At 36.0% G+C, this 25,113-nt stretch overlaps 1 protein-coding gene and 1 long non-coding RNA gene across 3 annotated transcripts in view; one reads left to right on the forward strand and one right to left on the reverse strand.

Moving 5' to 3' along the window:
- esama (endothelial cell adhesion molecule a) overlaps positions 1-25,113 on the forward strand; it is a 90,259-nt gene that overhangs the window by 3,191 nt on the left and 61,955 nt on the right. The window lies entirely within an intron of this gene.
- Positions 20,154-20,827, reverse strand: LOC137496597 (uncharacterized). Its single transcript, XR_011017065.2, has 3 exons — positions 20,749-20,827; positions 20,388-20,430; positions 20,154-20,290 (listed from the first exon to the last, which is right to left on the reverse strand). It is a non-coding gene; the product is annotated as an uncharacterized lncRNA (long non-coding RNA).

The raw sequence follows: 25,113 nt of genomic DNA on the forward strand, positions 1-25,113 counted from the left end.
TCGGAACGTATCTCGTTTGCCCAGTTAGCGCGGTTCGTTTGGCATATGTGAACAGGGCAATCATGCTCTGTTCCGCGCCAAAGTAATCGCTCCGAGATCGCTTGAATGAGGTGGTCTCGGCTCGATTGAAACGAACCCTGGAGCGGTTCGATTGCAGTGAGAAAGCGATCCGATCCGAGCGCGGTTATATCACAGTGTTTTATGGATATGTAATAGGCTTACGGCTATATGAAGAGAGAATTATGAGTAGGGCGGGAAGTTTCGCGAGTCTCAGGATGCCCGCAAACGAGTGATGATCTCCCGGTAATCTCCCGTCTCCCTCCCGGTCCTCAAATAGGCATCGTCGCGCACCCTTCTCACCCCTCCCCAACGCGTCTCTCCTCAGACACGTCGGGCGCGCGCACCCTGTCAATCACCTCCAAACCAACACCTCTCCAGACAGCTTAGCGGGACGCTGCAAAATAAACCCTGACACTGACCAATGTAAGGAGAGTTTACTCGCACGTGACTTGTTTTAGCTCTTTTGGTCCGATTAGAAACTTTGCAGTGTGAAAGCGAACCGCTCCAAGAGCAAAGAGCAACAATGTAACAATTGTAATCTCTGTTTCGGAACAACTGAATCGATTCACAGGTGTGAAAGCACCCTTAAATAAGTGGGTTTTGAGTTTTGATTTGAACAGTGTAAGGGAGTCAATGTAACTACCCATGGCAACTTTAATGTAATGTAGTTTGGTATATTTACCTTCGGCCCACGGCTCTCAATGAGATTTGGTATTTGACCCTTCATACAAAAAAGTTTGGGCACCCCTGCTTTAGAGTTTAAATGCAAATTTTGACATTAAACTGATATTTATTGTGAAAACACAACAAGCATGTCAACAGGAAAAAAATGTTACAAATGTAAGGTACAATATAAATATTGTATGGAGTAAACATTTTAGCAGACTTTTTTCCTTTAAAAAATCTTAATAGAAAAAATAATTTCATGTTTTAATCAAATCACAAAACAGGCTTTGGCTAGTTGCAGATGGAAAATTATGTTCAGTAAAAAATATTTTAATTGATTTAAAGTGTTGCAATATTTTCACCTATAATATCATACAGTAGGTAATACCTCGGAATTATCTTGTTCATAATTATAAGAAAAAACACTAACCTGAATACTGAATAAGTCATTCATTCATTCATTCATTTATTTTCTTTTTTCGGCTTAGTCCTTTTATTAATCAGGGGTCTCTGCAGCAGAATGAACCGCCAATTTATCCAGCATATCTTTTAAGCAGCGGATGCTTTTCCTTGTGCAACCCATCACTGGGAAACATCCATACACTCTTATTCACACTCATACACTACGGTCAATTAAGCTTACCCAATTCAACTATACCGCATGTCTTTGGACATGTGGGGGAAACCAGAGCACCCGGAGGAAATCCACGCAAACATTGAGAGAACATGCAAACTCTAAACAGAAATGCCAACTGACCCAGCCAAGGCTCGAGCCAGTGACCTTATTGCTGTGAGGCATTCGTGCTACCCACTGCGCCACTGAATATAAATACAAATGCATGAATGCTAGCTTCATGCTAAAAGTACTACAGTAACTATGTTCCATTACTCCTTTTATATTAGTAATATGACTCAAATCATATTTAATTGCTACCACAACAATACCATTCACTACAGTAAATCTATGAATAGTTTTCTAACTGGAAACATTCATGCATACTGTTTGTCAGTGCTATTGAGAATGTCAGCTCTGTTTTTTTCACACTGAACTGAGCTAAACTGAACTGAACTGAACTTAAACACTAAAACCTGAACCACACTGTTCCAGTTACTGAACCACACGGTTCCAGTTACTATGACCATTTATGTGAAGCTGCTTTGACACAATCTACATTGTAAAAGCGCTATACAAATAAAGCTGAATTGAATTGAATTGAATTGTTTTATATGGCTTTGAACTAAATCATAAGATTTGTGTTTCGTTCTCTTAATTCAAGCAATTTAACACTTCTCATGCACATTAAACCAAATCTAAACCCATGCAAGTTTTATGGGGTGCAAAATATCAGCACTGTTTTATTTCAATATAAAGCATAAACATATATCAGACGTGCATTATTTTATCAATGGAAATTGGTCTCAGAAATGAGGATTTCACATTATATTGAACCTATCAAAACATATATCACATGGTTTGCTATATGCATATCGTAATTTAACTGTGTGTCAAGTGTTTTTCTGATGTTCAATTCATAAATTCAGCTTTATTTGTATAGCGCTTTTACAATGTAGATTGTATCAAAGCAGCTTCACATAAATGATCATAGTAACTGGAACAGTGTGGTTCAGGTTTTAGTGTTTAAGTTCAGTTCAGTTCAGTTTAGCTCAGTTCAGTGTGATTTAATTATTACTGAGAGTTCAAACACTGAAGAGCAAATTCATCGATGCGTAGCTCTACCAATCCTGAACCATGCGAGGCAGTGGCGACAGCGGAGAGGGAAAAAAAACTTCACCTGATGGGAGTGAAGAAAAAAAAAACCTTGAGAACCAGACTCAGTTGGGCACGACCATTTTAATTTCTCCGCTGGCCAAAAGTCTTGTGCAGAGCTTCATTCGCCGTGATTGAGGCTGGAAGATGGCCTCAGCGAAGACTCGTCTGATGTTGATGATTACAGGTTGATATACTGTATAACCGTGTAAACCAGAGTATACAGTACATAACTCTGTAAAACTGTATAAAAAGTGGAGCAAAGTGGTGGTTATACTAATTTATTTATTTTTAGTTTGTTTAAACTTATGTTAAAATGTCTGATTTGTTTTATGCAACAGTATAATATGGCTGTTCACTGTCCGAAGTTCCCTAAATAATATGAACTATATGTTGGTTATATCATTTGAAACCAATGTGAAAATATTGTATTGCATATCGAATATTGTTGCATTATTTAGCATTTTCTCACTTGGCCGTTCACTTTTAGAAGTTGCAGTTATACTTTTATTTTCCTTAAAATAATATGAAATATACACTCACCGGCCACTTTATTAGGTACACCTTACTAGTATTGGGTTGGACCCCTTTTTGCCTTCAGAACTGCCGTAATCCTTCGTGCCATAGATTCATGACTCATTGTCATGTTCAGGAAACCAGTCTGAGATGATTGTAGATTGTTTCCTGTTCTCAGCTGACAGAAGTGGCTCCTGGTGTGGTCTTCTGTTGCTGTAGCCCATCTGCCTCAAGGTTGAACGCGTTGTGCGTTCAGAGATACTCTTCTGCATTCTTCGTTTGTAACAAGTGGTTATTTGAGTTACTGTTGCCTTTTTTTCAGCTTGAATTAGTCTGGCCATTCCCTAGAAATGGTTGTGCGTGAAAATCCCAGTAGATCAGCAGTTTCTGAAATACTCAGACCAGGCCGTCTGGCACCAGCAACCTGTTCAAAGTCACTTAAATCACCCTCCTTCTCCATTCTGATGCTCGGATTGAACTGCAGCAGCTCATCTTGACCATGTCTACATGTCTAAATGCATTGAGTTGCTGCTGTGTGATTGGCTAATTAGAAATTTGTGTTAAGCAGTTGGACAGGTATACCTTGTAAAGTGTTTGTTGTTTCTTTGAAACCGGTATTACAATATTGTATCACTTATTGAATACTGCATTATTTAGCATTCTATCACAAATCAAATTTTTCTTTAATATCGCACAGCCAGAATCACAGTAATTACTATTATAATTTTAGCACCCAGCCCTAACTATACATTTCAGAAATATCATACTTTTTTAATATCAGAAATTGCTTTCATGTAAGAAATCTTTGTGTCTTAAGTGTCCAAACACTTTTTGGGGTCATTGCAGTAGGAGTTGGAGATTTTCCATTCCTGCCATGTTGGTTGGGGTTTGAGATATGGGGTGTGTTGTGTATCAGGATGTCCCATATACGGAAGCAAGAGGAGTCCCTCTCTTAGTGCTGCGTCCCAAGAGGAACATGCTCAGTGCGGTCTGGGGTCATGAGAAAACTAGTGGGCGACTTTCCCAACTCTCTTCCTGGCCTGTTGACATTCTTGGAAACACACACACACACATACATACACACATATAAGCGTAATGGCATCATAATCCATTTTTAAGAACACATGCCTTATCCGCTTGATGAGGTTTTTAAATCACATAGCTTGTACAGTAATGATGTATATGTAGCCGATTTGTTATTGCTCTGAGAAATATTTATAGATGTTGTTTGTTTTTACACACACACAACACCAATTGTCTTTTGACTTTCTATTGTGTCTTTGTGTTGACAAATTTTCCATGCATTATGAGCTAAGAATAAACATTACACAGTTATACACATAAATCCATCGAGTTTAGACCCACTGACCTAAATAGAACATTCAAGTCTTCAAAAGCCGGAAGTTGTGATTGTTTTTTTTTTCTTATTTGTGGTGAATGCCAAAATAAATCTGCTTCTCAAACGTGGAACTTTTTTTTTATTATTGGGAATTGATTGAATGATTGTTGTTTGCTATTGGTCGATCTCATATGAGTGACAGGTTGCCCTGCCCTGCCCTGCCCTTGCACCAATAAACACATCATCAATAGGCCTGTCATGATCGATTTTTGTGTTACAAGATATAGCAGCAAAATGTAATGCGATAAACTATATTATTCTTATTTTAAGACCATTTTGACACTATAATAGCATCATAATACAAGTACACTCTTCCAAAGAACACATAATATTTTATTCTTAAGAATATTTAATTATAGTCATTTTAACAATTTAATAATTAGGTATTATAGGCTCGCTTACTGTTTTTAGCACACTATAGAGTATGGAAGTATGCGATTTCGGATGCAGCCTACATGTTTGGATTGTTTCCTTTGTCTGTCAGACCCAATACAGATCTTTCATTATCTGCCAATGAGCTGATGATCTGAGTCAGGTGTGTTTGGTTAAATGTGCGGAGCTGGCGGTCCTCCGGGAATGTGGTTGAGAAACACTGAGGAAACATTTTCAACCACATGTTGACAGTTTTCCACTTAATAAATAAATAATAAATAACTTTTTTTAATTATTTGAAACATCATGTATTAATATTTCAGTAATTTTTTTATTTTTATTTTTATTGTTATTTTATTGGACAATGATCATTCTGAATCCTGGCTCAGCTCCAAACACAAGTGTGTGTCTATTCTTTTTTTCCATTCGATTTAACTCGACGTGGTGTAGTGGCAGGTTGTCTCACCGATGTGTCAGTTTAGTATATACTGAGCTCATGCAGGCTGACGGTGTGCGGACGCTTTTTTTCTGCCCTCTGTCTGATCTAACAGGAAACTGTGTAACAATTCATGATTAGAGACACCAAGGTCAGACGCTGAGACTCCTTCCTGTCAGCCTGCAAAGGCATGTACAGATCCTCACACAAACCAAAAATAATTGTGGGTTCATCAAGCAGCATGCATTTCAGGCGTTTTTATTAGCCAACAACATAAAGTTCAGGTTAACCAAGCAATGTGCATTTAAATTAAGGCAAATTGCAATTTTAGGGGCATCTTTGCATCATTTCCTAATTTGCATAATTCCTGCATAAATCTATGAAAACAGTGCATGGAAATGAATGTCAACGAGTGCATTTCATTCTTAGTAGGTTTCCATTGTGACTTTCATATTGTGATATAAAAGCAATTTCAAAATCATATTCATATTACATTCCAATCATGTTCATGCTGATTCACCTTATCTTTACTCCTCTTTTTTGATTGTTATTTATTTATTTTTTGATAATGGAGCATCAAACTAGTGACATGAAACTAAATGAATCCTGAAAATCCAGTTAATGCAACTCAGGAAAACAGTAATCTTGGTGAGCTTCTGTAAGGGAAGTGACAGAGTAATTACCAGTGCTGAAATCCAGTGTAATCTCATATGGCTGGTCAGGAATCATCCAATCCTGAAATGCAGTGACAGCAACTTACTGTCTGTCTGTCTCTGAAAATGTGTTGTGAAAAATGTGTATTCGATGGCGACCTATTATACCACTTTTTAACAGATATGTCCCATGCATAACCAGAATGTGTCTATGAAGGTTCAAAAATACAGCACAGCAATAAACACAGATTAAATAAAGGAACTGATTTTATTAACAGAGATCATTTATTACACTGTGCTTAGGACTGGGCTGATAAACGATATTATATTAATGATAATAACAATGATAAGCTCTGGACTTTTTTACTCTATATCAGTGGTCACCAAACTTGTTCCTGGAGGGCCGGCGTCCTCAAGAGTTTAGCTCCAACCCTAATCAAACACACCTGAACAAGCTAATCAAGCTCTTACTAGGTATACTTGAAACACTCAGGGAGGTGTGTTGAAGCAAGTCGGAGCTAATCCCTGCAGGGACACCGGCCCTCCTGGACTGAGATTGGTGACCTCTACTCTATATTGTTCTAAGATTCAATCACACAGCAGAAATGTGCAACAATGGGAATCTAAAAGTGTTAATTTATCAACCGACAATATGTTATGCTATTTAATGAACCCTCTAATTTTTGTGGCTTCAGTGATTGTTGGGAGACTCTTTTAAATCTGGAAGTATTAACAACTTATATCGAAATATACATCGCTATTGTTCAATATGGAAAATAATTATCGAGACTGCTTTTTTGCCACATCGCCCAGCCCTAACCGTACTGTAGATCGCACTCTGTATGTTTATCTCTCTATATGCAAATGAGCTGCTTCTCCCAGCTTTACATCCCATGTTTTGGATACTATTAAAACATCAGTTTAATCTTATCTGTCATGCTCATGTTATACTGCAGTTCTTATTTTTCTAAAAGTGTGTTATCAGCATCCATTTTCAAGTCTTGTCAGTTTAAACTCACATGATGCATGTCTTTTGAATATTAAACTAACATTTTCATTTCCTAATTGTGCGTAAACTGTGAAATACACATATTTTTGTAAATAATAATATGTTTATTACACAAAGTTCACAAACATGGTCAGTTAAATATGTGAATGTGGAGGGAGGTCAATCCAGCATCTCCCTGCGCTGGTTGTGGAAATTCAGAATTAACCCAAAACAAACCATTACGATTTGTTAATTAAAATTTTGACAAGTGGTTCGACCGGTGTACTAAGAGCTGTGGAAATGAAATACAATAAATCAAAAACAAATGTGAATGTAAAAAGCTGGGAGAGGCTGATTTTTCATTTGTTGTTCTGATCAACTGTCATTTTCTGAAAAGTAAAATGTTCTACATGATGATAAATTTAATCAACATAGGCTCATTCTGAAAACCTAGACTATTATACATTTCTGGAAATCACAAATTATCAACCCAGGCTCATTCTGAAAACGTAGTCCCGGGGACGTTTCTGGAGACCGCGAAATACGTCCCGGGGAGGTACGTGTGACTGCATTTAATTTTTTTTAAGCGATCCCTTTCGCGCTTGCCGGCTGACCGCTTACCTCCGTGTGGAGGGCTTTCCAGCTGCAGTCAGTTTGTCCGGTCAGCTCATCATGTGCGTCGGCGGACTTCAGATGCAGAGAGGAGGAGTTGACAAAGGCGTCCGGGTTTGAGTCTGGGGAAGAGCGGTTCCAGAAACCAGGTAAGACAAAAACAAAATCCAAAAAATAAAGCGAACAAGTTCATAACAGGGTGAGAACAAGGTGAAATCCGAAAAACAGTCGAAGGTTTTTCTTTTTCTAGACGGCTTTTCTAAATTGTTGCTTGGGTTTAGGGAAGTGAGCGGGCGAGCGGGTCAATCGGTAATACTGGTTGGGTTCAGGGAAGGAGGAGGGTGGGTCAGCCGATTGGCCGGTTGCACAGTCAATTATTCGGTCGGTCAGACAGCGGCCTCTGGTGGGTTGACGCGAGAACAGCACTCGCGAGGGACGCTCGAGATATGAAAAAGTGCGCACAGCTGCCTTTTGCGGATTCGCGAAAACAAAAAGTACACAAATACTCCCGGGACGTATTTCGCGGTCTCCAGAAACGTCTGCGGGACTACGTTTTCAGAATGAGCCTGGGTTGCAAATTATGTAGCCAGAAGTACGTATGGCTGCATTTAGTCTTTAAAGTTGCTGTATGAACGGTTTTGACTCGTCCAAAGCGTAAAAGTAGCATAATATGTGTGTAGATATTTAAGAAACATGCCAAGTAAACATTCTTGTTTATCTGAAAAATAATGCTGAAGTCAGATATTCTGCTTTGAAAATGTCTGTTACTGTTTTGTTTCTTTTAACCCGCCCAATGCCAGTTTAGACAATTCTATTTTAGCCCCCCAAGTTGCCTTGATGGAAAACTCTGTATTTCATTTACATATTCATTCAGAAAGGATCTCCGTGACCAAATTGCGACCTTCGATGGACAGTAGCAGACTTCAAAATCAGATTCAGAGTTCCACATGAGTTTATTTATTAGCAAATAATATAAATATTACGAATGTAAACATTAGGTAAGCAGGTTACATTGTAACCTCGTGTCCTAACAACACGCTACATGCTGAGATTTGCAGTGACTAACGATTTGGATGTTTGCACCCGATAAAATATGACAGAAATGTAAATGCAGCCATTTAGAAGCACAGAATATGCATTCACTCATGAAATGGTTTATAATCTAATTCAGTGGTTCTCAAACTTTTTTCATCAAGTACCACCTCAGAAAAAAACTGTCTCTCCATGTGCCACCATAATGAACAGTATTGAAATACAGTAGTGTAGTAGGCCAAATTAAGCAGCTACAGCTCTGCACAGTTCAAAAACAGGCAGATTAATTCCTATATTCAAGAATATTTATTATTGGCAGCCACTTTAAACATTTAAAATAGTTTGAAAATTACAACGTACTGTGCTTACAGGTAAAAAGCAAACTAAATTAAATGTAAACGTTTTAATTAAAATGTGCTTTTAAAAGTTAAATTAAAATAATAGACTACTGTTCTTAAAAAGTAAAAAAAAAAAAACTAAAACTCCTGGACTTAAATGTAAAGTCGTAGCTTGGAAATGTTGCTTGGACCAAATAAATATAGTTATCATATTCATATATATATATATATATATATATATATATATATATATATATATATATATATATATATATATATATATATATATATATATATATATATAATTTGTGATACATTTTTTGCATGTATATATATGACATATTTTCCTTCGCGTACCACTAGAAGGAAGCCCGCATACCAGTAGTGGTACACGTACCACAGTTTGAGAACCATTGATCTAAATAATGCACATTAAACCTCTAACATTTTTAAATGTACATGCTGAATATTTGTTGGTTTTGAGTTTTAAAGTTAAATTTCAAATGGTTTGTTTTATTTTCAAGATCTGAGGTGAACTGCTGCTGCTTTCAGTGTATGGCCGTTTCTAATACATCGATTCAAGGTGTTGTATTTTTGCAATAATGCAGAAAAGTTAATGTATTATTACATCAATTATTTATTGGCCTATTTATCAGCTGTCTAATGAATCTAATGAATCTCCAAATCTTCCAATGAAGAATGAATCTAATGAAAATCTAATGAATTTTAGTAACGGTACTGCTCTCAAAAAATTAAATGTGTTGCTTGTTCAAACTACTTATTTAAAATGAGCTGAAACAACACAATTCTTGAGAGTTTTTATGGGACAACTTAATTGTTTTATGTTCGGTGCTCTTAAACTTGTAAAAATAATAAATTAACTTAATTCCTTTATGTTGTTTCAACAAAAATGTGGAACCCAGCATTTTTTACAGTGTGGTTAAATATTTTATATTGGTGCTTCTCTAGCAAAAATACCCAATGGATAAAATATTCCTGTAGTTTTTTCAATAGTAAATGCTTTTATAATTGCCATATTTGTTTAGACTGTGCTTTGGACAGTCATGTTTTGCTTATTTTCAGCTTTCAGTCACTGATCAACAGTTTCTTCAGGCACAACCGGTGGCCTTTGGGTCACTGTGATGTATAAAGCATCCCTGCTCCTGAAAACCACCTCGTTCTTCAAAGAAATGCCCAGAGACACACATACATGAAGGAGAAAAAAATATGTGGATAGTTATGGAGAGAGAGAGAGAATGAAGAGAAGGAATCAGAAATGAGCTGTCACTGAGGTTATGCCCACCTGTCATCCCCAGCAGCTATTAGGCGACAGAAAACTTTACTGCTCATCAGCACTATTTCAGCTCCTGCGGCCTGCTTCAGCCTCAAAACCTCATTACTGTACAGAAAAAATACACCCTGCAACCTTCAAGAGCAGCCATCTTCACATATAATTACACACCCGCACTTCAGACTTGAACTGAAGGGTCCTGAACCTGTGTTTACATTCTGGTGACTATAACAATAATTTTGGCGCGGCTCTCATTATAAGCTGTAATTATAGACTCTCAGAGGGAGTGTTGGGATCATTGGCGCACACCAGTGTTTTGGAGCTCCAAGACTTCATTATGCTTGGAGGTAAAGACCCTCTGTCTCGCTGGTTTTATCCTCCCATCGGGCTTTTACAAAAAAAGACTGCCATTTCACAACATCAACTGTATGAATGAACACTGATTTAATTTGTGTGTTGTTCTTGTTATTCTCTTCAATTTCCATTCGTTTCCCATTTTACTCTAATTTAATCAAGGGTGTCAGGAGGATGACAAATTTCGTTAAGTCCAAATCTGATTTTCGGGAAAATCCAAAGCAAACATGAGTTTTGACCACTGACTGAATGGCTTTTGGCTGGTAATTGAGGGATTGATTTAGGGGCCCAAGCCTGAGGCACTGACCTCTTGTTTCATGCGCTTTCATTAGCAGAATTAAGGGGTTAAATGCTCCAAAATGAGCTTACTATGTTTAGATTTAAACCCTATTGTTTGGCAGTCACTGATCTTGAGCCAAGTCTGAGCAAACCCTGAGGAAGATGATGAGAAAGTATGGCTTTGCTGTGTGGCAACAGTCATGAATCTTATTGAAACACAGAGTTTTTCATTATTGCTTGCCTGAAATCTTATGAGTTTAGAGTATTGTAATTTGAGTATTTAGGATTGTGATTAAAATTCTGGCTGTCGCTGGTCAATCCCTCATTGACGTTTGTAGAGTGTGTTTCTTTCCTCATTAGTGGCTGATCATTACTGTCATTGATTTCTCACTTTAACCCCTTTAGTCATTAAGGTGGATCCTCTTGGGCTCATAATGGAGTTATTTTTAACTCCCGTTTGTAGAAGTTGGAAAAGGTTGTCAGTTTTTGTTGTGTATTTTCTCGGGTTGTGCTAATTTGTTCATTTAGAAATTATTAGAAATAATAAGTAATAATATAAACTGTTAAGTTAGAAATTATTGAGAAATAATTACTGATTTTGATTAATATAATTTCTATGAATAAACTTTTTTACTTTTTACTTTAGATTATTTAAATATTTATTCATTTATTAGTATTTTATAGCAATTATATTTATTATTTGTATATTATACTACAGCAGTAAAATTATAATAATTATGTATTAGTTAGAGAATGTATTACTGTATAACCTATCATGGTTCTATTCAGTTAGATTATGGGCTTAGGTGCTTTACGGTTTAGCATAGGTCACATGGGATATGAAAATGTATGTATATATACAAGGTGCTGTTGACTTGCTGTTGACTTGAAATTTTCACCAGATGTTGAAAACAACCATAGAAATCCATACATGCAAAGAAAACTATGTTAATTAGTATACAAATGCAGTTATGTGTAATAAAATAAATTACACAGGAGTATTGAACACATGAAGAAAGGAAGGTGTAGAAAGGCAGTGAAAGCCCAGAGAGCAGCTGAAATCTCTCAGTAGTTTTTCAGCAACCCTCTGCCCTTCGTCATTGTAAATTAAAATCAGCTGCTTCAGTCCAGCATCTACATTAGCAGGAGGATGAAGATGAAACCAGGGTGGACATTTCAGCAAGATAATGATCTAAAATACAGCCAAGGAAACTCTCTTTCAGAGAAAGCAAGCTGTAGAATGGCCCAGCTAATCACCTGACTTGAATCCAATAGAAAGTATAAAATAAATATCACATTTGATAGACGAGACAAAATAATCCCAATATTCACTTATTCATTGATTTTTTATTTGGCTTAATGCCTTATTTATCAGGGGTCCCACAGTGGAATGAACCACTTACTATTCCGGCATATGCTTTATTTTATCATTTGATTGGTAATCACCAAAAGCGCTCTATTTTGTTGTAGAAACCACTAAGCTGCCTCAGAAGTCTGTCAGAAATCAGTTTCATCAAGTGTTTTTATGCTAAAACACTGTCAGTGACTGATCAGCTACTTAAGCTTCTCATGCTGACTGCCTTTATCCTGATTAAAATCAAAGTTCTGGTGTTGTCACATCAAGTTGCTTGCCATATACAGTATATTAGGTTTTGCAGCATCTACATAGAAAGCAAACCACAAAATATTATTGTATTATTATATTTGTAAGGTTTGTGTGCATGTTTTATACGTATTAAAAAGGGGGAAATAAATCATTGTATGAATAGCTGTTCTCAATTCCAAGAATGCAGAGAATGGACTTGCGTTCTTGTGGAGAGTGGTCTTGCCAAGTTAACTGCGAGAACAGAATGCATCCTGGGAGAAATGAGATGTTGCATTCTTCCCTGGTTCTTTCTGATGGTCACGTGAACTTAACGCGTTTTTAATGGAAAATTATTTAAATATTACGGCGTTCATACGTCGATTTATTGTTTTTCCCCTTTTCACAATATACACTATGCATAAATCCCTTTACAAATATACGTTGCACAATACAAATAAAAGTAATTTTTATATGAATTTCAGCAAATAAACACCTTTAATGTGTTTTTGCCTTTATTAAGATTGTCATCGTGATGTTTACTTTCACCGTATCATTTAGAAAAACTCCTGAGACAAATAAGTTATATCTCTGAACTTTAATAATAAATCTATATAAAATGCTGTGCTTCTTACCTCTTTTATTCAGCCGCAATGACTTCTGAGACTTCTCGAGCGAGTTTTGTACTCAAGTCTGCATCGATGCGTCCTGGATACCAAGAACACATCTGGGAACTTTCACACATCCTCCGTTCTTGTGATCCTGAGTTTTGGAACTGAACTTTGGCAGTTGATGATGACATTACACAAGAACACGAGGACGCAAGATCGCTAAAGAATGCATCTTGAAAAACAGCCTCTGTATGTCTTCCTTACTTAACACCTGATTCAGATTATCAGCTCGTTAACAGAGAAATCCAATTGGGAACTTTTGATCTATTGACCTTATTCTAAAATCCGGAAGTGCGCCTGTTTTCGCGATTGTCTTAGAACTTCCGATTCTATGGGAGAAATGACTAGGCAAAATAAACGGCAAAAAACGGTCTAACTACTTGCTCTACAAACAAATGTTTGCATGACTATACAGACCAAGTATATAACAAGGAAATATCAGTTTGCAACATCAAACAGCAAAATGAGCAGTTTTTATTGTCTAAAGATGAATGGAAGTGAATAAGACCGGAAGTATCGTGCCAAAAAGATTCAAATGGCTGCGCCCGCTCATCGACGAAGAATAAGGTGAATAGCAAGGGTGTCCAAACTCAGTCCTGGAGGGTCGGTATCCTGCATAGTTAGCTCTTTTAGGTTAACTTCCTTCGACACACCTGCTTGGAAGTTTCTAGTATACCTAAGAGCTTGATTAGCTGGTTCAGGTGTGTCTAATTGGGGTCGGAACTTAACTCTGCAGTTCACCAGCCTTCCAAGACCAAGACTGCATCCGAAACCGCCTACAACTCAGCAGGTACTGCATTTGAATTTAAACATAGTACTCGACCGATAGAAAAGCACGTTCTATACAGTATGAATGTGAGCAGTATGAATGGAATTCGGACATACTACATCTGCCATTTTGTCATGGTCATGTGACCTACTGTACCTGCGTCAGTTGCGTCGCTTCACTCCCAATCATGAATTCTCTCGCAGGACATCGTGGGATAGCCCAGCATGCATACGATGCACACTTTAGAATCTCGCCGGAAATAGTAAGTCATCTGAGTGCTTCTGGCATACTGATTTTCGAATTCTATGAATTTGGGCATACTACTTAATTCGCATACTGATTTTAGGGTACTTTATATTATGGAAGTATGCGGTTTCGGACACAGCCCAAGCTTGGAGACTCCTGATCTTGCGAATTTACAGGTGATATTTGTTTAGCGCTCACTTTTGCCACAGAGGAGGGTAAAGCAGAGTTCTCAAATTTTGTGCATTTTATTCCATGCAGCTTTACCTTCACCGCAAGACATAAAGCAGATATTAGTGTCCCCTGCTTTCATTTCTTCAAATCTAAGCATATAGTCTATTTCTATGATAATATATGATAATTTTATCCTCCTAAGAAAGCCCAGGGGTGAAGCTGCTGCTGCGCTCTCTGCGGTATATATATCGAGCCAATATCTCACACGCTCATGCTTCAATCAGCTACATCAAGCATGCAGGTTGGAAATACAGTAAGGCATTGCGACATGAGATAAACCTGTGGCCCAATATCTATCTGGATATCTCGAATATCTTAAATCCCAGAATGCACTGCTTATTACCCAGAGTTTTACAGTCTGTGAATTGCAACACGCCTAAGGCCATCAATACCTCATCCAATCCAAATCCCTTCCAGTTAAACCCGTGTTTTCGATTGTCAGCCATCCTCGGCTTTTCATCAAATACACTTTTTATTTCCCCGTTATGTTACAGCGTGTTCCTCTGAGCTCAACCACAGATCATTTTCTCAATGTTCTGCCACCGCAATCTCTGGAGTAACATTTTTTCCCCCTTAATTTATACAGGCAGCACTCCACGCATCCCAGTTCGCTCTTGACATTTGTGGAAACACTTATGAAAATAATAGCCCAGGGTCCCCCAACAGAGCGTCGCTTTTCAAAAACACATTAAAACGAATGGGAGAGATGTCCCGTTCTCACCCCGTGCCCAGTCCATTACTGCCAGTCGCTGTCATTAGCCATTCATTCCCACTCAGCACTCAGAAATAATCAGTAGGGGAGGCGCACCAGGGAGTTCATCTTCTCTTCGTCAGTGTAAAAATAGCCAGAGCTGTCAGGAGCGGGCCCTGCTTTTTTCCCCCTCTTCTACTATCGATAATTCAGACTCCTAATTACTGAGTGATACATAATTGAGCACTTGATGAAAACCTGTGAATGTTCTTTTAAACTGTTCCACCTTTAACCTGCTGCCTCTCGCTGTAGTGCAGACTTGGGAGAGGTGCTGAATACTAATGAGATTTGGGATCATAGGAAATTGAGCATTTTTGTTGGAGATTTATGGAACAAAAATGTCTTAAAACACATTATGTTACGGTATCAGTATATTCATTTTGCTAATTAATATTCTGATGTTTTCACTTAAAATGTATTTTATTTAAAGTCATTAATTAATATAATTTTTCATTATTGATAATTATAATTTCTTAGTATTTTATTAAGTATTTGAAATGATTGTAATTATTTTTATTAGTCATCTTCTGTTTATATCATGCTTCTATGCTTGTATTTTATAGATATATAGCTGTAGTAATAATAATAGCAATAACAACAATACACCTTACAGCAAAATGGAAAAACATATTTTCTATATTTTCTATATATTCTGTATTATTCCTGATATATCTGTAAAAGATTAAGAAAGAAAGCAGGATTATTTTACATTATTTATTATTATTATCACTGTTATTATTATTATTAATATTATTATTATTATTTTTATTATTATTATTATTATTATTATTATTATTATTCATTCATTCATTCATCCATTTTCTTTTTGGCTTATTCCTTTTATTAATCTGGGGTCGCCACAATATTATTATTATTATTAATTATTATTATTATTATTATTATTATTATTAAAACAATTTAAAATACTTTAAGTTTATTTCATTATTATTATTATTATTATTATTATTATTATTATTATTATTATTATATTTAATATATTTTAAAGCAGCATTATTTTCTTTATTATTATTATTATTATTATTATTATTATTAGTAGTAGTAGTAGTAGTAGTGGGATTATTATTATTCATTTATTCATTCATTAATTCATTTTCTTTTCGGCTTATTCCTTTTTTTAATCTGGGGTCGCCACAATATTATTATTATTATTATTATTAATAATAATAATTATTTTTATTGTTATTATTATTATTAATAATAATAATAATAATAATAATAATAATTATTATTATTATTATTATTATTATTATTATTATTATAATTATTATTACTTTTTAAAATACTTTAAGTTTGATTCATTGTTATTATTATTATTATTATTATTATTATTATTATTATTATTATAAGCCGAAAGGCAAAGCTCTCGATTTACAGCTTAATTTACGTTCCTACTCTCACCTATGGTCATTAGCTTTGGGTCATGACCGAAAGGACAAGATTTCGGAGACAAGTGGCCGAAATAAGTTTCCTTTGCAGGGGGGAGCTCGGAGTAGAGCCGCTGCTCCTCCACATTGAGAGAAGTCAGCTGAGGTGGCCCGGGCATCTGTCTATAACTATTTTATATACTTTAAGTTTTATTTATTATTATTATTATTATTATTATTATTATTATTATAGCTGTTATAAATTATATATTATTGCTTTAAATATTATTATTATGATTACATCATATAGTATTTAAATATTTAGTTTAAAAGGAATGGTTCTACTTGTATCAATATTTGATCAATATTGCAATCATTATTTATATCAATAATACAAAAATACATATAATGCATTAGCTTAATGCTCCCAAGTTACATTTAGGTGTTAATAATTGCTCTAAGATTTATGAACTTTGATTATGTTCATTACAGTCAAAAATGAACTGAATGCTGACAGTCATCCTCAGTGGTCGGTGGGCAGAGAAAGGAAAAACTCTGTCTGGGATAAATGAACACACTGTAAAACATGAAGTCGAGGCTGTGAGGAAACCCCATAGGCAGTGTCCTGATCAGAGAGAAGTGAAGCAAAGTGTCTCTAAGAAACACTGAAAGATTCTGAGCTCCAGATTTGCCTGTTTAATCGAGCCCTGAAGGATTAGGGTTGGATTATTTAAGCATTGCAAAGAATCAGCAAATTAGCTTGTGGGTTTAATCCAAGAATTGGACACACACAGTATGAGCACAGATGCTGTTTGAGTGTGTGTGGAGGGAATACGCAATCACGCTATGTGATATGACTGACATATTTGTAAAGAATAACCCTTTCGAGACTTTTGGAGATGCGCTCATAGTAGTCATTTGATATAGGTATCTTTAGGTTCTCCTATTATCCTTTCTCTTGTAAAGTATTATAGGTCCTTCTTACATTTTCAGGAAACTGAAACCGAGATTCGTGTAAAATTAGGATTGAGGCTTCATATAGTATCATGTCCAAGAGATCCTGTTAGTAAATTTGAGTTTGTTTGAACTGATAAATTATTTGGTAACACTTTACAATAAGGTTCATTAGTAAATGCATTTACTGCATGAACTAATCATGAACAACACTTGTACAGCATTTATAGATCATAATTGAACATTTACTAATGCATTATTAACATCCAAGTCCATTCTTGTTAACATTAGTTAATGCAACAAGAGTTAACATGAACTAACTATGAACTACTAATGCATTAATTAACATTAATTAATAAATCTTATTGTAAATTGTGACCAATGATTTTATAATATTTAATTCCTAAGCGGTTTAATGATACACTCAAGTTATTGAGAACTCATGTCATGATGACACAATATTATCTCAATATTGTATGCTACAAGAGGTTGAAGTTATTATTGTTGTTGTTGTTATTTCTCAAACATATGGCAAAAAAAACAATGATAAAATCTTATAATATGTAAGGCAAGGCTGCATAGTGGTTGCAGTAGTTGAATTTACTTGATCCTAACGATCTGTTAGGTTTGTATTCAGTGAGCAAGCCTGTAATGTATTGAGGTCCTATGTCATTTAGTGATTTATAGACAAGTAATAATACTTTAAAATCTATTCTGAATGTAACTTGGAGCCACTGTAAAGGCCTGAGGACAGCTGTGATATGCTCTGATTTTCTGGTTCTGGTTAGAATCTTGGCCGCAGCATTCTGGATGAGCTGCGACTGTCTTGACTGTTTTTTTGGGAAGGCCAGTGAGGAGTCCATTACAGTAATCCACCCTGCTGCTGATAAAAGCATGAACAAGTGTCTCTAAGTCTTCACTGCAAACAAAGCATCTAATTCTTGCAATGTTTTTGAGATGATAGTATGCTGAGTTAGTGCTTTGATTGAAATTCAGATCTGACTCCAGATCTTGGTTTGCTGTTGGTTAAAATACATGTTTTTTGTATAGACTTGGTGTGGTTGAAGAATAGATTTTAAATGAGTCCTCAATACACAGGGCAGCGATGACATCATAATACAATTATTCATAATTCTGAAGTTGAATTATTAATCAGACGCATATGCTTGCACTCTGTCATTGACTACATATACTGCAAATAGACCATTTTACTGGTAAAATCAGACAAATCTGTGTGATCCTAGCCTTAGGTTACTTTTTACTGACATTTAGCTATTTTTGCATAGGATGAGGTTGCTAAACATTTACATGACAACACAATTCTCAACACAAGCTACTGTCAAATGTGTGTTTCTGATGTTGTGTTCACTAAGGATGCAACGATTAACCGATTTCAATATTAACCGTGATTTAATTTGTCACGGTTAATTAATCGTAAAGGCTTCTCAACACCGCCTTCTGCATTGAACAAAACTGCTGCAACTAAACAAAGTTATGCCAACTGTGCGCTAGTTTAAAGTTCTGAGTTTGTACACCTAGGCTAATATGCACGCACACTGGAATAACTAAGGTGAAGCTAGTAACTAAGGGCCATTTACATATTGGGTCTTTTGCACGTGCTATTTTGTTATTTTCAATAGAGGCGTGTGGCTTGCGGGCACATATTGTGAGCGACATGCTCACGCTTTTCAGGCGCACATATATGAAAAAAATGCGGTGAGCGCACCTCCAGTCACGTGACAAAAACTTCATACTTTGCATGGAAGATACACATTTCAAGTCCAAAAAAAAAAAAATAAGATAAAATAAAAACCCAAAACAATTGTGTAATATAGTTGATCAAATTTGCCTTTCAGATAGAAGTTCAGGAACCTTTGACTATATTTGTTTTCTTTAAAAGGTAAATATTTAGCTAATATGTAGCTTAGGTATGCATTAGACAATTTTTTTATTCTTATTTTTATTTGTTTATTTAATTATTTATTTACTTACTTGTTTATATAAAAAAATGGGGTATTTTAAGTCCAAAGAGAGGAATAGTCTATTGTTTGTTTGTTTTTATTATTATTGTGCTGTATTATTTAGTGACTGAGCAGCAATAAATCACTTTAAACTATAGGTAGTTTTCACAACTACACAGCAAAATATGGGGACCCAAAACAACTCTATGGGTGTTAATTTCAACACTTTGAAAGTGTCTCATGGGGTCCACTCAAAACAGAGTTAAATCAACACTTTCAAAAGGGTTGGCACATTGACACCGAAGTAAGGGTTAATTTTAACTCTGGGCAGAGTTAAAAAATTTAACTATATTTAACACCGCCTGGTGTAATATATTGTTATTTTATTCAACTCTCTTGAGTGTAAATATGGTAAAAAGGTCAAATAGACTGTAAATTACAAAAGAAAAGACATTTTATTTGAAAACATTCACCACTTCAACAATTCATTCAGTTTTTAAAATGCAACAAAGTCAAATATGCTTTAAATGTTTTATTAGTACAGACAGTATCAACAAAATATGTATGACCAGTGCTCAAAAAGGCTGTTTCAGTCCTTTGGTCCAAACTTGATGTTTCATCAGAGCAATTTGAAAGTTCATATCGTCACTCATAGTTTTCTTCTGAACGCATAGTTTTTTTCTGAAATTACATTTTAAACAACTTGGCTTGCAAATCTTTCACTTCTGGTGTTTCCTTGGTCCTCCATATCAAACACAGCAGTTTAAAGGAAGGTATAAATGCTGTAAACTTGTGTGAAAACAAACTGGAGCTAGGAAATCTCATCAAGCATGTCCTGTGAATGAAGTGCTTCCCAGCCACAGGATGACCTTTTTATCCATGACGATGTAGTAGCTGCTGATCGCTCGTCTGGTGGTTCCTGATGCACGGATATAGGGTGATGCTCATCTAAGAACTCTTCAAGACTCCAGCATGACTAAGAAAAATGTTTGAAAACAAATTGCAATCAAATTCTATGATATATTTAAAAGAACATTTAAAGTAAATGAAACATTTAAGAAATCTAAACTCACCTTTTGAAAATCTTCATGATGATCCACAACTTGACTCTCCCAGCTGGTTGAGGTGACAGGTTATGGAAAAGTAGAAAAAACACATATATCACTGTTGGATCTCCAAAAACAATTAGGTTAACCACTATGACTAGAACTGGAAAAACAGGCAGCTGTCTGTCCAGAATCCTGAATTTAACACAACACTTGGGGCAAAATTTAGAGGAGCTTAAAATCTTTTATATCATTTAGTGATGCTGACTTCCCCAAAATATTGGCCACAGTGTAAAAAAAATTCATAAATTTACAGTTTTCTGTAAGCGTGTGCGTGTGTGTGTTTGTGTGTGTGTGCATGTGTGTGCGTGCGTGCGTGTTTCTTTACCAGATTCAACTTGTTAGGCCCTTTCAGGTCCAGTATTGACGCCACCTTTCCTGGAGTCTAGCAGATTTTCAGGTCCAAATATAATCTAAAATATAAGGATAAGCAGAAGAGAAAAAATGTAAAGCAAAGAGCAAAACATTACTTAAGTAACAGTTCACCCACAATACAAAACTTATCACCTTCATGTCATTTGTTATTCTTTAATGCTCTAATACCCTCTCAGCTTGTGAAACAAATACAGAACTTTATCAAACATACCTTCATTATTATCACCACATATGACCAAGAAGGTGTGTTTGGTCATTTCACCAACTCTGGAAATACACCATCCGTCTCTAATTAGCCACCGTCACAGGGTCTTGTGTTATTGTATAGAGGCTGTTAAAAAACAACAAAACATTAGTATCTAACACATATGCATAACCTTCAGATAAAAAAAGAGAGATGAACATCACAAAGTAAATATCGTTTGATTCAGATGTTGATTATTGATAATAAATCTACAAATCAAACCTGTATCATCATTAGGCTGCTCAAATATGAATCAGTTGATTAATTTTACAGACAGGTGGCTGTTTACAACGCACTAAATTGTCTTTAAAAAAACGGAAATGTTGTGTACAGTACATGCTAAGTTTAGCCTATAGTTTTAAGCACAATATCATGCGGGGGAAAAAGCTTGACTAAGATGTTCCTGACTACAGAAATAGCCTAACTTACTAACGTCAGACATCCCGAGTTGGGAAAAGTCATTTTCGGGGGATACAGAGTTGATTTGCGGGAGGTAGCGGGAGAGATGAGTACCTGAAGAACAATGGGATGAGTTGCGCGCGACGTACCTGAAGAGCGGGGGGGGGGTGACTTGCGCGCGACGTACCTGAAGAGCTGGGAGGGATGCGGTGGAGAGGGGTGTGCAAAGTGTTAAATGACCGGGCGGGAGACGCGCGATTTCCGGGAGATTATCAATCATTTGCGGGCATCTACTTGGGCATCTGGGAGTCTCTGTGCATTTGCGGGATAACGTTGACGTTAGTCCCGCAACTTCCGGGAGACTTCTGTAACGTTAAATGTCTGGGAAAGTGCAAACGCAGTCATTTAAAGATATTAATGTTAACATTCCGGTTGTCAACACTTAATATAATTCAAGCGTACGTTATCACGCGAGTCTATGGACTAACGGTAACGTTATATGGACGGCCACGAACCGCGGTGTTTAAAATAACCAAATTAACGTACACGAATAACAAACAATCATATGTTTTAGTCAGGAAGCCTTTTACAAGTAAGCATATGTTCATTTACTCACCAGATATGTTTTAGAAACTCTCCAGAGCTCATGGAAACCGTCCTGTGTTGCCGTTAGCATCCGGGCAGAGTAGGCTAACGTTAGGCGGCTCCGGGGATTCCCTCGCTAGTTTGCTTCGAATTAAAGGAGAAGTGTCGATTTTATTTTAAAGATGGGTAACAACGCACAAAATGGCATTAAGCGTGACAGAAATGTGTTGAACATGTACATTTGATGTTTTTATGCACTATGTATGCGTGAGCATATATAAAAACATTCTTGAAAAGAAGTGAATAGTAATGCAGTTAAGCTAGATACACAAACGACCATGAATGAACCGCAGAAGTTTAAAATTGTCATTCCATTCTAAAGTTATTAACTTAACAATATGTTTACAACTGTATTTCCTTAAAGAAAGTCAGTAAAATACCAACATTTAGGTAGTTTGACTCACCAGTTGCTGTTCTAAACCTCAGATGGAAAATGGCATCTGGAAAATTCTTCAGTGACTGGGGCTGCATGAATTCCCGGATGTTGGAAATAACACCACCAAGTGTTGAAAAGATAACTCCTTAATTTCGCACTGAATAAAATCAATTCTAACTCTTATTATATTCATTTATCAAAATGTAACTCTTTAACGTCAACACTTTACTCTGAAATGCTTTAACACCGAGAATTTAACTCTGATGGATTTGCTGTGTAGTAGTGTTTTGAAATCAATGATTACAGAATAATCATAATACCTGCAAAACTGAGATTATTTCTCAGAATATAATCGTACTACCAAAATTTAGTATCGTTGCATCCCCAGTGTTCTCACCAGTCACATCAAACATCTAAAACGCTTAATTTGAACTGTGTCATTCACACCAATTGCACCATCAGATGTCTATTGTGTCTTTGCATAGACTTAAGATGTATATCACTTACACTTAAAATTTTGCATCGCAGTTAAACAATCAGAAGCTTGCTTTAGTAGCGGCCGTCATCCAGGCACAGCTTCTGGAGAAGTTTCTCAAGCTGGGTACACTTCTGAATGATCTGATGGACCCAGAAACATAGCCGTATCATATAAGGCACAGCTAGGGTAGATTAACAAAATCCATGTCAGCCATTTCATTATGAAACTGAAGTGATTTCACGTCTGTTGTGAAATGAATTTCACACACCATTGAAGTGAACTGCAAGCACAAATGAAGCGAGTAAACTTAAAATGTTCAAACATCTGTGCATGAATATTGCGATTTTGTGAATGCCCCATACTAGACGCATCTTATAAAAGTATTTTTTTTTTGGAGTCACACTTTACAATAAGGTAACAATGAACTACGAAACATCGTTTATTAATCATGGGTCAATATTAACTATATGAGTTATTAAGATACAAAGTTGAGCATGCATTAGATAATGCTGTGTAAGTTAACAAGAACTAAAGAACAAAACTAAACTAACTTTATTTCCAGTAACTAATGTTATCACATAAATTGATCAGTCATAATTCATGTTGGTAAATACTTTAACGTTAACTAATGGAACCTTATTGTAAAGTGTGACCAATATTACAAACTCAACACTATCAAATCAAGTGCGGTACCTCCATCTGTACAACTTAATGCTATCAATGTTTGTCTGGATCCCTGCGAGCTGTTTCAAATCACCTTACTCGATTACATCGTGCGCAGGTTGATATGTTGGTGGTGACATTGAAATCATTCTCCAAAGCTTTATAAAGTCACGAGAGATTTGAAATGCACAGTTGCTGAGGATTACCACACAGCCTGAGGATTTCACACATCTCAGCATAACTGCAAATTTACTCCATTTTAAGAGCCGCCATGCCTGGGATTCCGGGATAAGTGTGGAAACACCTTCAGATTTGCGTTGTTCAACATTTAGCTGTCGCAAATTACTGCATGGATTAATTCTCGGCATCTTTTGAATGTTTTATCTGTCAATGTTTGTGAGTGAAACAGATGATAAACCTGCACACAGGTGATAAAATTGTGCGTCAGTTAAAAAAAAAAAAGTCTGTACCAGAGTGAGTTTTCTATATCTGCTGGCAGATTTAAGGTAAATCTCAAACCATCCAATTCTCATGACTGAATGAGCAGAGAAGATCTGCAAGAAAAACTTAAAGTGGAACATCTGAAGAATGATTTATTAATACTCAAAGCTGAGTACAGAACTTGCCTACTGAAGTTATTAGGGGACGACAGTGAAGTACGCAAGTTTGTCCTGGGTTGTCTGATCAAATCGTCACAGGGGAGAGAGAGAGAGCAAAAAGACTGTGGCCGTCACATTATATTTAGTCACTTTGTGGTTGATATCACAGAACTCTCTCACATGAGACAGTTTTTGGTGCTCCTTTGTATATGCTCTTAAAAAGATAATATATAATTTAAAAACAACAACAAAAATAATTGTAATTACAAAAAAGTATTGTTATTAAAGGGAAAGTGCATCCAAAACTTAAGCGTGTTGTTTAAGTGGTGTGGTTGAAGAACTTATAACTAGGGGCTGCAGACAGAATTTGCATATTTATGTGGAATGATTTTGGGAATATGGTAACTAAAAACGTAATATATGAAATAAAAAATAATAGCTTTTTAACTTTTATTTAATGTTTACAATGCAAATTTAATTAGATCCATTCATTCATTCATTAATTCATTCGGTCAAATACTCAAAATACTCTTTTTGTTTGGACTATTAGCTGTTTTCTTCATGAGGACCAAAATAAGTGCCCACAAGGTCTAAATTTACTGGTATTGCTATACTTGTGTGGACATTTATCAAGGAACACAAGTCACACACACACGATGCAGAATAGTACTTTCAGAATCCTTGGCTACTGATTAAAGGCTTTCTCTATATGATTGGTCAAAGTGTTTGCCATGTAGACTCTTTAGACAGGAAATAATGACCTGCTTTATTCAGGCTTAGACTGATAATACTAATAGGAAAAGCGAGTGCTGATTGATTGACTCATTATTCTTTTTAGGAGTGAGTTGTGAAACTCTATCGGAATTTCTAAGCATACTGCTACATAACAATACAAAATAAATGGGTCACACTTT

This window comes from Danio rerio, chromosome 10, assembly GCF_049306965.1.
Source record: "Danio rerio strain Tuebingen ecotype United States chromosome 10, GRCz12tu, whole genome shotgun sequence".
In the NCBI taxonomy this organism is placed as follows: domain Eukaryota; kingdom Metazoa; phylum Chordata; class Actinopteri; order Cypriniformes; family Danionidae; genus Danio; species Danio rerio.